This window comes from Haliotis cracherodii, unplaced genomic scaffold, assembly GCF_022045235.1.
Source record: "Haliotis cracherodii isolate W230 unplaced genomic scaffold, xgHalCrac1.p SCAF_22, whole genome shotgun sequence".
Lineage (NCBI taxonomy): Eukaryota > Metazoa > Mollusca > Gastropoda > Lepetellida > Haliotidae > Haliotis > Haliotis cracherodii.
The window spans coordinates 2039378-2052214 of record NW_027266278.1 but is presented as its reverse complement, the minus strand read 5'-3'; the positions used below and the strand labels follow the sequence as shown (position 1 = coordinate 2052214).

The 12837-nt window shown below is 44.8% G+C and overlaps 1 pseudogene; it reads left to right on the top strand.

Moving 5' to 3' along the window:
• The window catches only part of LOC139471370 (probable G-protein coupled receptor 45), a 63514-nt pseudogene extending 52277 nt beyond the window's left edge, over positions 1–11237 (top strand).
• The last annotated feature ends 1600 nt before the right edge of the window (positions 11238–12837 follow it).

Sequence of the window (12837 nt, the reverse complement as noted above, 5' to 3'; positions counted from 1 at the left end):
CAATATTCAAGCGATGTGACGGTGGTCAGTAGATAATCGAGTCTGGACCAGACAATCCAGTGAGTATCATGAACACTGATCCATTCAATTGGGATCAATGACATGCATAAACCAAGTCAGCGTGCCTGACCACCCGATCCCGTTAGACGCCTCTTACAGCAAGCAGAGTCGCCTTTTACGGCCACTATGGGTTGCTGAAGACTTATTCTATCTCAGATCTTCATTGGTCTTGTCTCGATGTCATCTGACAAATAACTGACCATATTCAAAATGGTCCATCACACGCCAGCAATTCCTGTATGTTCTATCTGACAGACACACAAAGCTTACAAAACTAGGACTCTTTAATATGTACAGTTGAAAAATATCATTTTATTTTTCATTCATGTTCTCGTGGTTTCGCACAAGAAAGATGTGCAGTTATTGCGTCTAGAGGATGAAACACAGCATATTAACTCGCCATTAAAGTTAATCTCCGTTAATTCATCTTTTCAATTACGCCTGTGCCAGAACAATTACCTTTCAATCAATAATGTGTAACAGAAATCGATATAGATTTATTTGTGTCTTAGAGATATCTCTACATTCACCGACTGTTTTTCATTTATCCTATTCATCCATTGATGGGGATACCGCGTTGTGTTCAGCGTTCAGTGGTACAGTTTGTTAAAACCAAGATATAGCAGACAATTACCTCCATATTTGATATTTATTCCAAAAATCCTATAAGGCACAAGGGAGATGCAAAGTTTTGCCAAATCATGATGAAATAGAATTTGATCATTTTAAGATTTGCATTTTTTGCCACAGAATATCTGAACTTGTTCAACAAAATGCGCTATGGTGTCAATGGACTTCTGGTCCATCACGTGATTGTCTGGAGTTTTTCACAAGCCGCCGTCGCACTGCTGTGAGTTGTTAGGCTTGGTTGGTTTGTTGTTTAACTGCGCACTCAGCAATATTCCAGCTGTATGACGGCGGTCTGTAAATAATCGAGTCTGGACCAGACAATCCAGTGATTGATATCATGAGCATCGATCCACGCAGTTGGGATCGATGATATGCATCAACCAAGTCAGCGAGCCTGACCACCCAATCCCGTTAGTCGCCTTTTACGACAAGCATAGTCGCCTTTTTACGGCAAGCATGGGTTGCTGAAGACCTATTCTACGTCGGATCTTCACGGGTCGAGTTGCTAGGCAACAAACACATACTTTTTTAATTGTGCGTGGCAGGTGCTGCTGTGAGGGAAGGGCACGTTTACGTTATTCGCGAACACCTGGTGTTATCACTCGTTTTCAGTGATCCATTCATAATTTTCACCTTTGTTTTGCCTCTTGTGACTAATGTAATATTATTCTTGGGATGATCAACACTTGTTCTCTGGCGTTGATGGTTTGTATTTGTATTTAGCATAACGAAATATACTCACCCCCCAAGGAAACGCGAACCATAGAATCATATAGAGAAGTATGTACGTTAAGAAGAGATATTTCCAATGTGTACCACTTAATGACAAAACTAACAATCAGTCAAGTGTTAACACAGCGTGTCTTTATTCTTATCACGATATCCTGCACGTGATTTCCGAACTTTACATGCTATTCCTGCATGAGACAAAAGCTGCATCTTCGGTCATGGATCTATGACGTCACATGTGATGCGTTCATGAGCGTCGGTTCACATAACATACCAGTATGTTCGTTTGTGCATCGAACCAATTTAATATCTCTTGAATGCGAGTAATTCTTTATGTATTAACCAACATGTATGGTATTCGCGTGTGTATATATAGGGTAAAGCTAGAATGTGTTGGGAAGGATGACTGTTGAGGTTTCAGAGAGTTGTTTTCCCAATATTTGAACATGATGATTACCCAAGCTGAATTTCTAAGGAGATGTTGATAAAAATAATTTTGCTTTGTTTTTCGTTTAACGCCACACTCAGCAATATTCCACATATATGATGGTGTTCTTTGATAATCGCCAAGCAGGGTAACAACAAATAACATCTGTTAACGTTTTTTGGTACCACCACACCACAAAAAGAGGAATCCTTTATAAGTGTGTGTGTGTATCTTGTGAAGTGTTTGTAAACACTAAATAGGAAACTAATGCTTCATAAGTGTATGTGTGCGTATCATGTTTAGATCATGTTTAGGATGTGTAAATACTATATAGGAAACTAAAGCAAGTGTGAGTGTGTTTATCATGTTTAGGATGTGTAAACACCTTATAGGAATCTAATACTTCATAAGGCAACCAGTAGTTGATAGCATGAACAACGTTTGTCGGATCTCGCTGGCATGCAAATAAGGCAGATACACAAGTGCAGGTGCACCCGTTGTACCAATCCGGATCTCTTTAATGGCTTTTGCAAATATTCGAAAACATAGTCGTAACAGGTACTGTGCACCACCAACACTATCAGCGCATAGGACATTATAAAATAACACTTAAATGTCTAGGAGCAGAGTCGAGTGTACGATTCCGGCTATACCATGAGCATGGGTTTATCAATCACTTTCAAAAAGGGATGATACCAGGTGTTCGCGAAAAGGTGAGCGTATCCTGCCCCAACGATGACCCCCGTCACAAACACATGCAAAGGCATGTAAATTGTTCACCTGAAATAACACGGGAACATATGGTACAAATCCAAAAAGGAAATTGCATCGGACATCATATTTGTCAGTGATGCGTCTTTAAGAAATCATGTAACTCTGTATTCTGTCCAATGGCAACTCTTAATTGTGCATCCTAGAAGACCGCCTCCGTTGCCTAGTGGTAAAGCGTCCGCGCAGAGAGCGGAAGGTCCGGGGTTCGATCCCCGGCCGCATCATACCAAAAGACGTTAAAAGATGGTACTCGTTGTTACCCTGCCTGGAGCTCGGCATTAAGGGGCTAAAACAAGGACTGGTCGGCTCGGAGTCAGTATACTGTGCGCACTATAAATCGGCATCAGTCCGGACGAGTACAAGTAAACACACACACACACACACACACACACACACACACACACACACACATGAGTGTAATAATCTTGGGCGCGACGTTAAACCCCTTTTTACCTCACCTCATCCTAGAATATAAGGTCAGTTGAGTTAGGCCACCAACGCAATCAAGACAATGTTGATACGTTGATTCCAACATCAGCGTGTGGTAAGTACCCTGCAAGGCAAATTCTATAAGCCTGCTTTCGCCAGGTACCACGTTGGTCGTTTCCATGGTGACATCAGATATTAATTCTGTATCAGTTAGTTTTGCATTTCAGTAAAGTACACGTTAATATTCATGTCACGAAAAGAAATTTGCTGTTGAAAAAGGATTTGTTCAGATTTTACAATGAATAAGTAAATCATAAAGCAGGAATGGTCCTCGACAATATGTTTGTTTGTTTGTTTGTTTGTTGTTTATAACTGTACTTGGCAATATTTTCACTACATGAATGCTGTCTGTAAATAACCGAGTCTGGAAAAAACAATCTAGTGATTGACATCATGAGCATCGATTGAGATTGAGATTACGACAAACATGGCTAAAGATCAGTTCTACCCGGGAGACACCCGTGAAGATCCGGTTCACAAAAGGTCTTCAGCATCCATGCTTGCCATAAAACGCGACTGTGCATGTCTTTGTGTCTTTGTTACTTTGTAACATTGTCTCCACAAATGTCTTGTATGCAGCACATCCCTATAGCTGTGTTGTACTCACGGTTATTATCTCTTTGTACTCTTGTTTTGCATATGGACCAAAACCTATGAAGTGAGGTGAGGTGAAATGGGGTTTAACGTCGCGTCCAAGATTATAGCACTTACATAGCGTGTGTGCTTGTACTCGTACGGACTGATGCCCATTAAAAGTGCTAGCCCGCAGTTAAACATGAATACCCCACTCAGACACAGTATACTGACTCCGAGACGACCAGTCCTTGTTTAAGTCCCGTAATGCCGAGCGCCAGACAGGGTGACAACAAGTACCATCTTTTAATGTCTTTTGGTAGGACGCGGCCGGGGATCAAACCCCGGACCTTCCGCTCTCTGGGCGGACGGTCTACCACTAGACCACGGAGGCGGTCACAATACTTAGGATTATGGAAAGGGAGTTGTCGCTGTTGTTTATACGCATCACATTGTAACACTACGGTTTGCCAGGTGTATGCTTCATCACGACAATGCTTGGTTGTACTGATGTCGTAAAAATAGAGGAGGCAGTCAGGTAGGCTGGTGGTTAAAGCGTTCGCTCGTCCCGCCGAAGACCCGTGTTCGATTCCCGACACGGGTACAATGTGTGTAGCTCCTGGTGTCCCACGCCGTGATATTGCTTGAATATTGCTAAAAGCGGCGTAAAACCATACTCACTCACTCTTTAAAATATAAGGCGTCTGAGCCGAGAGTAACCAGTCTCCAGATCCCATCGCCGTAAAAGGCAAGATAGCGGTGAATGGATCAGTGAAAATCAGTGATGACACCAGGTGTTTGCGAAAATAAATAACCTGTTGTTTAAGTAAGAACAAGCCATTCTTTACGGTGCCACCGGTGGGGCAGGATACGCTCACCTTTTCGCGAACACCTGGTAACACAACAATAATAAGCTCACATGTTATTTATGTGTTATGAATCGAACCCAGGGCCCACTTGCACAAAGCGATCTTAGCTCTAAGACTACCGTAAGCGTATGTTAAAAGTGTGGGAGCTACGATCATCTTAGCGCTAAGATCGCTTTGTGGAAGTGGGCCAGGTCTTCAGCGTGGCGGAAGAGTGAGTGAGTGAGTGAGTAGGATGAGTGGGCTTCACACATTGTGCAGTAACGAAAGAACGGTTTAACTTCAAGACTACCCCGGTGTTCTGGGGAATCGAACCCGGGCGTCTCGGCGCTAAGGGAACGGACACAACGTCCGACTAATTACCCAAATCTCAGGAATAAGTCAACACATCGTATTTAATAATTAAATTCACTTTCAGGTTTCCATAGTGACAGCATGACGGAGTCGCTATGTAACGTCAGCGACACATGTGACGTGGAGCTCGATTTCGATGACGTCATCAGCACAGCCGGGCTCAGCGCAGCGCTATCATACTTCGCCGTAGTGTTTCTGCTATCTCTGCTATGTAACGGCACTGTCTGTGTTGTGTTCCACAAGAGGCCACAGCTCCTTACAGTGTCCAATAGCTTTGTGCTGAACCTCACCTGCTGTCAACTTGGTAAGTCACATCAGAAATATTATTTTTGTATGGTCACTGGTTTCACAATTATATTAAGATAATTATAATTATTATTTTCCAATCCCAATTCCGATACAACACTCCTCGACAAAAAGATTTAAAAACCCTCCGTAGAAAGTTGCCTGGGACTATTCTAAACTATCGGTATGAACGAGTGGACCTTTAAGAAAAGCATATCTGGTTTTTGGATCTTGAAAACGAAAGTCCGAGGGCAGTTCCGAGTGGAAATAATAAAGGCCCAGCTATAATTTTGGTGTGGAAATTGTATCAATCTTGGTGATTCAAGCGAAGGAATGGTTGTGTCCTGTGTGATCTGGCTTTGATGTGTTAAGTCGAAATTTCCGAATCGCAGTGCCAAAAAACGAAGCCGACTCATTATAGACATCTGGCTGAAAAAAACACGAATCCCTCTTTTAGTTTGGACGTGTCGCCGTACGCCCAGGGCTCTACTAACGCGACCACTATGGGCGTGTTCCCAGACCTTCACTGTCTCACTTGACGTGAGAGCAAAAAAGGGTGATAATGATATGAATGGATCACTGAAAATCGGTTATAAAAAGAGAAGGCATGCCCTGTCGTACAGAAGGCACATGGTTTTAAAGACTTTCGCCGTTGGGTGGGGTGGGGTAGGTGGGGGATGGGGGTCCCTGGGACGGGTAGGTCCCTTGTTTGTGATTCGTACTGACTGAATCGGACGTTGTAAAGAGTTGCGCCCCCTAGTGTCTGTGATCTGCGGGGGGGTAGGTTCGAATACATATTCGGCCGTGTTAGTCCCCTTGGTCTGTCAGCATAATTCCCATTCTTGTGGAATTCATCAAAAGGGTGGAGCGCCAACGACCCTGCCGCCTTAGACGAAGTAGTGAGTGAGTGAGTTGGGTTTTAACGCCGCTTTTAATAGTATTCCAGTTATATCACGGCATGTCAGCTTAATGTGGGACGAAAGCCCGAAGTGATGCAGGCCTCAGACGTTTACCACTACGGTGAAACCCACGAGCACGGGTATGGTGCTGACAAACCTAGAAACATAATCAGGGCGAACCGGGATTCGAACCCACAATCATAGGTTTCTGGCGTGCCCAAGGGACGCAACACTGCACAGCGAATCGCGGCGCCTTAGACGCGCCAGAACCTACCGCAGAATCGACCTGATTTGTTATTATGTGTCTAGGTTTGTCAGCACCATACCCGTGCCTAGTGGCTTCAAATAAGCTGGAAACGTCTGAGACCTGCATCACTTCGAGCCTCCTTCTCACTTCAAGCTGACACACCGTGATATAACTGATGTACTGTTCAAAGCGGCGTTAAACTCACATACTCACCCATCAGTGTTAAACATACACTTTATGCAACACTGTGAGTTTTCACAACTTGAAACTAAGACTCCGTGAAGTAACTGTAATACTGTTTAATGTGGCATTAAATCAAATGTCACTCGTAGTCACTCAAACTATCCATCAGGAGTACATCTGTGACCGCAGCCTTTTCGAAGTCACATAATTCAAAGACTGAATTTATCATCAAAGCTGATATTAGATCAATTCAACCTCAAACCATTTCATAATTAACTCTTAAATAACGTTCGTTCTTTGAAATAGCTATTCCATAATTACCTCTTAAAAACGTTCGTTCTTTTAAACAACCGTTCCAAAATTAAGTTTAAAATTCCTTTCGTTCCTTAAAATAACGGGATCAAAGTCGGGGCACTGTCGGCGCTGCTTGTATTCCACTGACGACCTAGTGACGTGTTATGACTTATAACACCATACGTCCACTCACTCCTGGGTCTGTGGTGCTTCGACAAGCGTGCCTTCACTGTTGGAGAACTCCCTTGACAAATATTTCCCCATTAATGTATCAAGGCATTTTGTGGGCTTCAGGAAACGCGCCATTACTGAGATTGCAAACCGCGCATCAATAAGAAATTGGATGTGTGGTGAGGCGGGTGTGACGCGCACGAATATGTGGTCCTACATTACTGGAGGCCACACTGACTGTACTGTAGCGTGGCACAAGGAATGAGTTCATTATTAAAACATTATTATTTAATTACTACCAGCGGGAGATAAAAGGGAAAGGACACACAAACAGATTGCAATTACTGATTGTCAACAAGGGTCCACGCGGTAGTACCATGCAATTATTATGGTGTATTAAATACTGTCTTCTCCATGTAACGTTGCGTGACGTCATGCCACAACACCTCTCTCTCTCTCTCTCTCTCTCTCTCTCTCTCTCTCCCTCTCTCTCTCTCTCTCTCTCTTTTCCACTTTTACCCTTTCTGTCTCTCTCTCCCACTCTTACCCTCTCTCTCTCTCTGGGCGGTCGGCTAGCCTAGTGGTTAAAGCGTTCCCTCGTCACGCCGAAGACCCGGGTTCTATTCCCGTCATGGGTACAATGTGTGACGCCCATTTCTGGTGTCCCCCGCCGTGATATTGCCGGAATATTGCTAAAAGCGGCGTAAAACCGTACTCACTCACTTACCCTCTCTCTGTGTCTCTCTCTCCCACTTTTATCCTATCTCTGTGTGTGTCTCTCTCTCCCACTCTTACTCTCTCTCTCTGTGTCTCTCTCCAATTCTCTCCCACTTTTACCCTTTCTGTCTCTCTTACCCACTCTCTCTCTTCTTCTCTTTCTCCCACTCTTACTCTCTGTGTGTCTCTCTCTCCCACTCTTACTCTCTCTGTGTCTCTCTCCAATTCTCTCCCACTTTTACCCTTTCTGTCTCTTACCCACTCTCTCTCTCCCTCTCTCTCTCCCACTCTTACTCTCTGTGTATCTCTCTCTCCCACTCTTACTCTCTCTGTGTCTCTCTCCAATTCTCTCCCACTTTTACCCTTTCTGTCTCTTACCCACTCTCTCTCTCCCTCTCTCTCTCCCACTCTTACTCTCTGTGTGTCTCTCTCTCCCACTCTTACTCTCTCTGTGTCTCTCTCCAATTCTCTCCCACTTTTATCCTTTCTGTCTCTCTAACCCACTCTCTCTCTCCCTCTCTCTCTCCCACTCTTACCCTATCTCTGTGTGTCTCTCTCTCCCACTTACCCTCTCTCTGTGTCTCTCTCCAATTCTCTCCCACTTTTACCCTTTCTGTCTCTCTTACCCACTCTCTCTCTCCCTCTCTCTCTCCCACTCTTACTCTCTGTGTGTCTCTCTCTCCCACTCTTACTCTCTCTGTGTCTCTCCAATTCTCTCCCACTTTTACCCTTTCTGTCTCTCTTACCCACTCTCTCTCTCTCTCCTTCTCCCCTCTCTCTCTCTCTCTCTCTCTCTCTCTCTCTCTCTCTCTCAGGTCTTACACGTTTCCCACGTTTACCACCAACGAGAACGGCCATGGTGCTCACAGACCGTCAACATAATCGAATCGGGACGCAAACCCATAACAGTATTCCGACACAACTAAGGGAAGTAACTCTGCACAGCGCAATTTACCACCTGTGCCTACCCTTCCTAAAATAACCGTCCACAACTCACAGAGCCAGCCAGCTCTCACGGATCAGTGTGCAGGGACTTGCGTCTACGTTATTTACCTTACTTCAGAGGCGGTACTTGTTTTAGGTAATTCTGTCCCGACTGTGTATTCAGCCTCTGTGGTAGAGTACCCGTATCGTCTAACGCCAGTGATTGGGGTAGAAAGTATTTTGGCTCAACAAGAGAGAGCATCAGTTATTTCGGTGTACACAGTCTTGGCGAGGGGCTTCCATGTTTATCAACTGGCGACAAGTTGCTAACACCGGTGTTTACACTTTCCCAAGTGCATGTTTAACGCATGTCGATTATGTATCAGATGTTATCGATATTCGTTCATCCCTAACTAATCAATCAATCAACTTGTCTCCTCATTCATATCCCGTCTAAATTGCCCGAATTCACTGCATCGAAATTACAACCTTCAGTGAAACGATTAGCAAATGTTTCTGATGTTATCGCTGAACTGCTGATATGCTCATACTTGTAAATAACGCAACAAGTCCAAGTTAAAATGGAAGCGAATGATGCGACTCATTATGACTCATTTTACAAATATAAACAAAAGAAATCAAATATATTTAAGGTCACTTAATTCTTTATCAAATATTTGGATATGAGTATATACAAAATCAACTTTAAAAACGTATTCCAAGAGACCGTCGTTGGAAGCGAAGGAAAACACGCTGGTCAAGTGACAAAAATGGCGCTTTGCGAAACGACGAGTTAAATGAGAAATGTCCAGTTTATAACGAAATATTTTCAAGAGAATAACAAACGACAGGAAGGGATATTAACTCCATAAATGCCCAAGTGTCATTATTTTGTCTTGTCAATGTGGAACTAAGATATAAAGGAAGTCAACAGTCGGTGTACCGGCCAGACACTTAGATAAAGGGAGACAATTTGAAGGGAGGTAACTCTTGTATGACAATAGTTCCGTCAAATGTTATGTGTTATGTTCACTGCAATGAAAAAATATTTTTCTCATCTTCGGAAAACTCTTTCACACTGAAGTATATAATAATTTGTTATCATTGCATGTAAATATATACCTATGTTTATATTAAATTTATTGATTTTTTCTTCAGGACTGTCGATCTTAATTATGCCGTTCTTGATGCTCTCCCTTGTCTCCCGGAAGTGGGTAATGGGCGACATCTGGTGTCGAATACAGGCGTACCTCCTGACGGTGCTAGTCATCGCCCTGCAATATTCCCTTCTCGTCATCTCCGTGGACCGCAACTACGCCATCATCAACTCCCTCCGCTACCCCTACGTCTTCTCCCCTCGTCTCGGCAACCTCCTCATCGCTGTCACCTGGCTACTAGGCTTCGCCATCGGCATGCCGCCATTGTTTACATACGGAGAACTCTCCTATCAACGTACCCAGTTCGTGTGTGGAAATACATGGGAGTCAGAGAGCAAATACAGCGTGTTCTTTATCCTAGCCGCATTCCTCTTGCCGTTTATTGTTCAGACGTGTTGTTATTTAAGCATTTTTAAAGCAGCAATCAAACATACTAAAGCAGCTAATAGGGTTTATCCATCTGTAGGAAGCACAAGCGCCACCCAGGATATTTCCATGGTGGCGGCCATTGAAATTGATGACGTCACGTCACGTGTTCACATGCCGAGATCTCGAAGGACAGAGTGTAAAGCGGTAAAAACGATTCTTATCATCTACGGCTCCTATGTTATTTCATGGACGTTTTTCATCATCACGGGCCTCATGAAAGCATTTGGCGCGCAAACCTCTGCCTACTTGGACATGACGGGAATTTGTCTCGTGTTTCTATCTTGTGCTATCAATCCTGTCATTTATGCCTTCATGAACAGACTTACTCGTAATGAGATTTGGAAATACTTCTCGCGTGCGGCACAGAGGTCCGTGGGTCGGGAACCAACTGTCATGGAAAGTGAGGAATTCTACTCGACGACTCTCTCCACCAACTTCTCATCAAGTAGGCACACATCCGGGACGTTTGTACCTGTCGCCAGGGGGCGCTCTAACAGCATCAAAGTGGCATGTGCCAGACGTGGAGACATGCTTACGATTCACGAAGTCTCTGAAACAGACGATGAACTAATAACAGCTTGTGCGTTAAACGAATCCTCCAAAATACAACCCAAATCGACCGCCACTAAATCAGTGAAACACAACTCTGACGAGGTGTTACTTCGGCCGTCCAATTTCAGCAAAATGTCTTTTAGACGTTGCCATAGCAACGATGATATGTCTCGAACTGTTCTAAAAAATGTCAATGGGAAAATAGTTCCGACAGTAAAGAGTCATAATAACAACACTCCGAGGGCTTCTCACTCCAGAGACCAACGTCGGTTATTAGTGAGGTCCCAATCATTTGCTAGCGGTCTGTCAGGAAACAGTTTACAGGCTGCTCTCGCGAAGGCGATCAAACTCCGGACGGCTTTATCTATAGGTATTGGCGACGGTGTGTTAACCAATGGCAATAGTCCGGGGAAGGGCGTCCCAGGTCGCCGACAGCAGAATGTGATCACGTCATTGGCGTCAGTTGATGAAATCTTGTGATGTCCAAAAATACAGGTTTTTGTTTTTAGTAATTATAAAAATTATGATTTTAAGATTGGTATTTTGACTTCTTCATGAAATCTCAAATCCACTTCATGTGACGTCACCAAGTTATTCCTTTTCAAATATAAGACTTATTTTATGCGTGAAGATCAGGATTATAATTAGACGAAGCCCGAAGTGATGAAGATCTCTAACTGTTCACCAGTTTCGTGAAACCCACGAGCACTGGTATGCTGCAGACAAACCTAGAAACCTAATCAGGATGAACCGGGATTTGAATCCCCGATCATGGGTTTCTGACGTGTCTAACGGAGGCAAATCTGCAAAACGACAGCAGAAATTGTTCCCCAAACGAAACATTCCGCCACTGAGGGGATTCCCCTTACTGGGGTTAAAACGGGTGCTCGATGTTTGACGCGCTGCACAATTTCAATGATCGGGACGGCGCTCAGTCCACCTGGTGAGTTATTGGGGGTCTACCTACTTGTCCAGCACCTAAGCGTGATGATTGGTTAGGCAATAGGGGAATGATGGGGGCGTCTCACATATTATACAAGTAATTGGTGAATATCTCACAAAATATGACGACACAATATATATATATATATATATATATGATATCAATGAGTGAGTGAACATATTACTCTCTTAATATGAATTACAGACAAGAACAGTATTTCGCAGTCGCAAATGCGCAGGTTGGTTTACACTTTGTTGTTATTTCTATGTGGGGTCGGCACTTGGTTTTTGCCGAATGCAAGTTCGTGATTTAGACCGGACGTAAAACTTCCATTCACTGGAAATGTTCCCAAGGATCCGCTACACCAAGGAGGCGGTCCCCTGCGGCCACTCTATCCACTACACCACGGAGGCGGTCTCCGGGCAGATGCTCTATCCACTACAACATGGAGGCGGTATCCGGACAGCCACTCTATCCACTTCCTCACGGAGGCTGTCGCCTGGCAGATGCTCTATCAATTCACCAAGGAGGCGGACTCATGGCAGACGCTTTATCCACTACACCACGGAGGCTGTCTCCGGGCAGCCGCTCTATCCACTACACCACGGAGGCGGACTCCGGACAGCCGCTCTATCCACTACACCACGGAGGCGGACTCCGGGCAGCCGCTCTATCCACTACACCACGGAGGCGGACTCCGGGCAGCCGCTCTATCCACTACACCACGGAGGCGGACTCCGGGCAGCCGCTCTATCCACTACACCACGGAGGCGGTCTCCGGGCAGCCGCTTTATCCACTACACCACGGAGGCGGTCTCCGGGCAGATGCTCTATCCACTTCACCACGGAGGCGGTCTCCGGGCAAACGTTCTATCCACTACACCACGGAGGAGGTCTCCTGGCAGCCGCTTTATCCACTACACCACGGAGGCGGTCTCCGGGCAGACGCTCTATCCACTACACCACGGAGGAGGTCTCCGGGCAGCCGCTCTATCCACTACACCACGGAGACGGTCTCCGGGCAGCCATTTTATCCACTACACCACGGAGACGGTCTCCGGGCAGCCGCTTTATCCACTACACCACGGAGGCTGTCTCCATGAGTGAGTGAGTGAGTGAGTTAAAGTTTTACGTCAC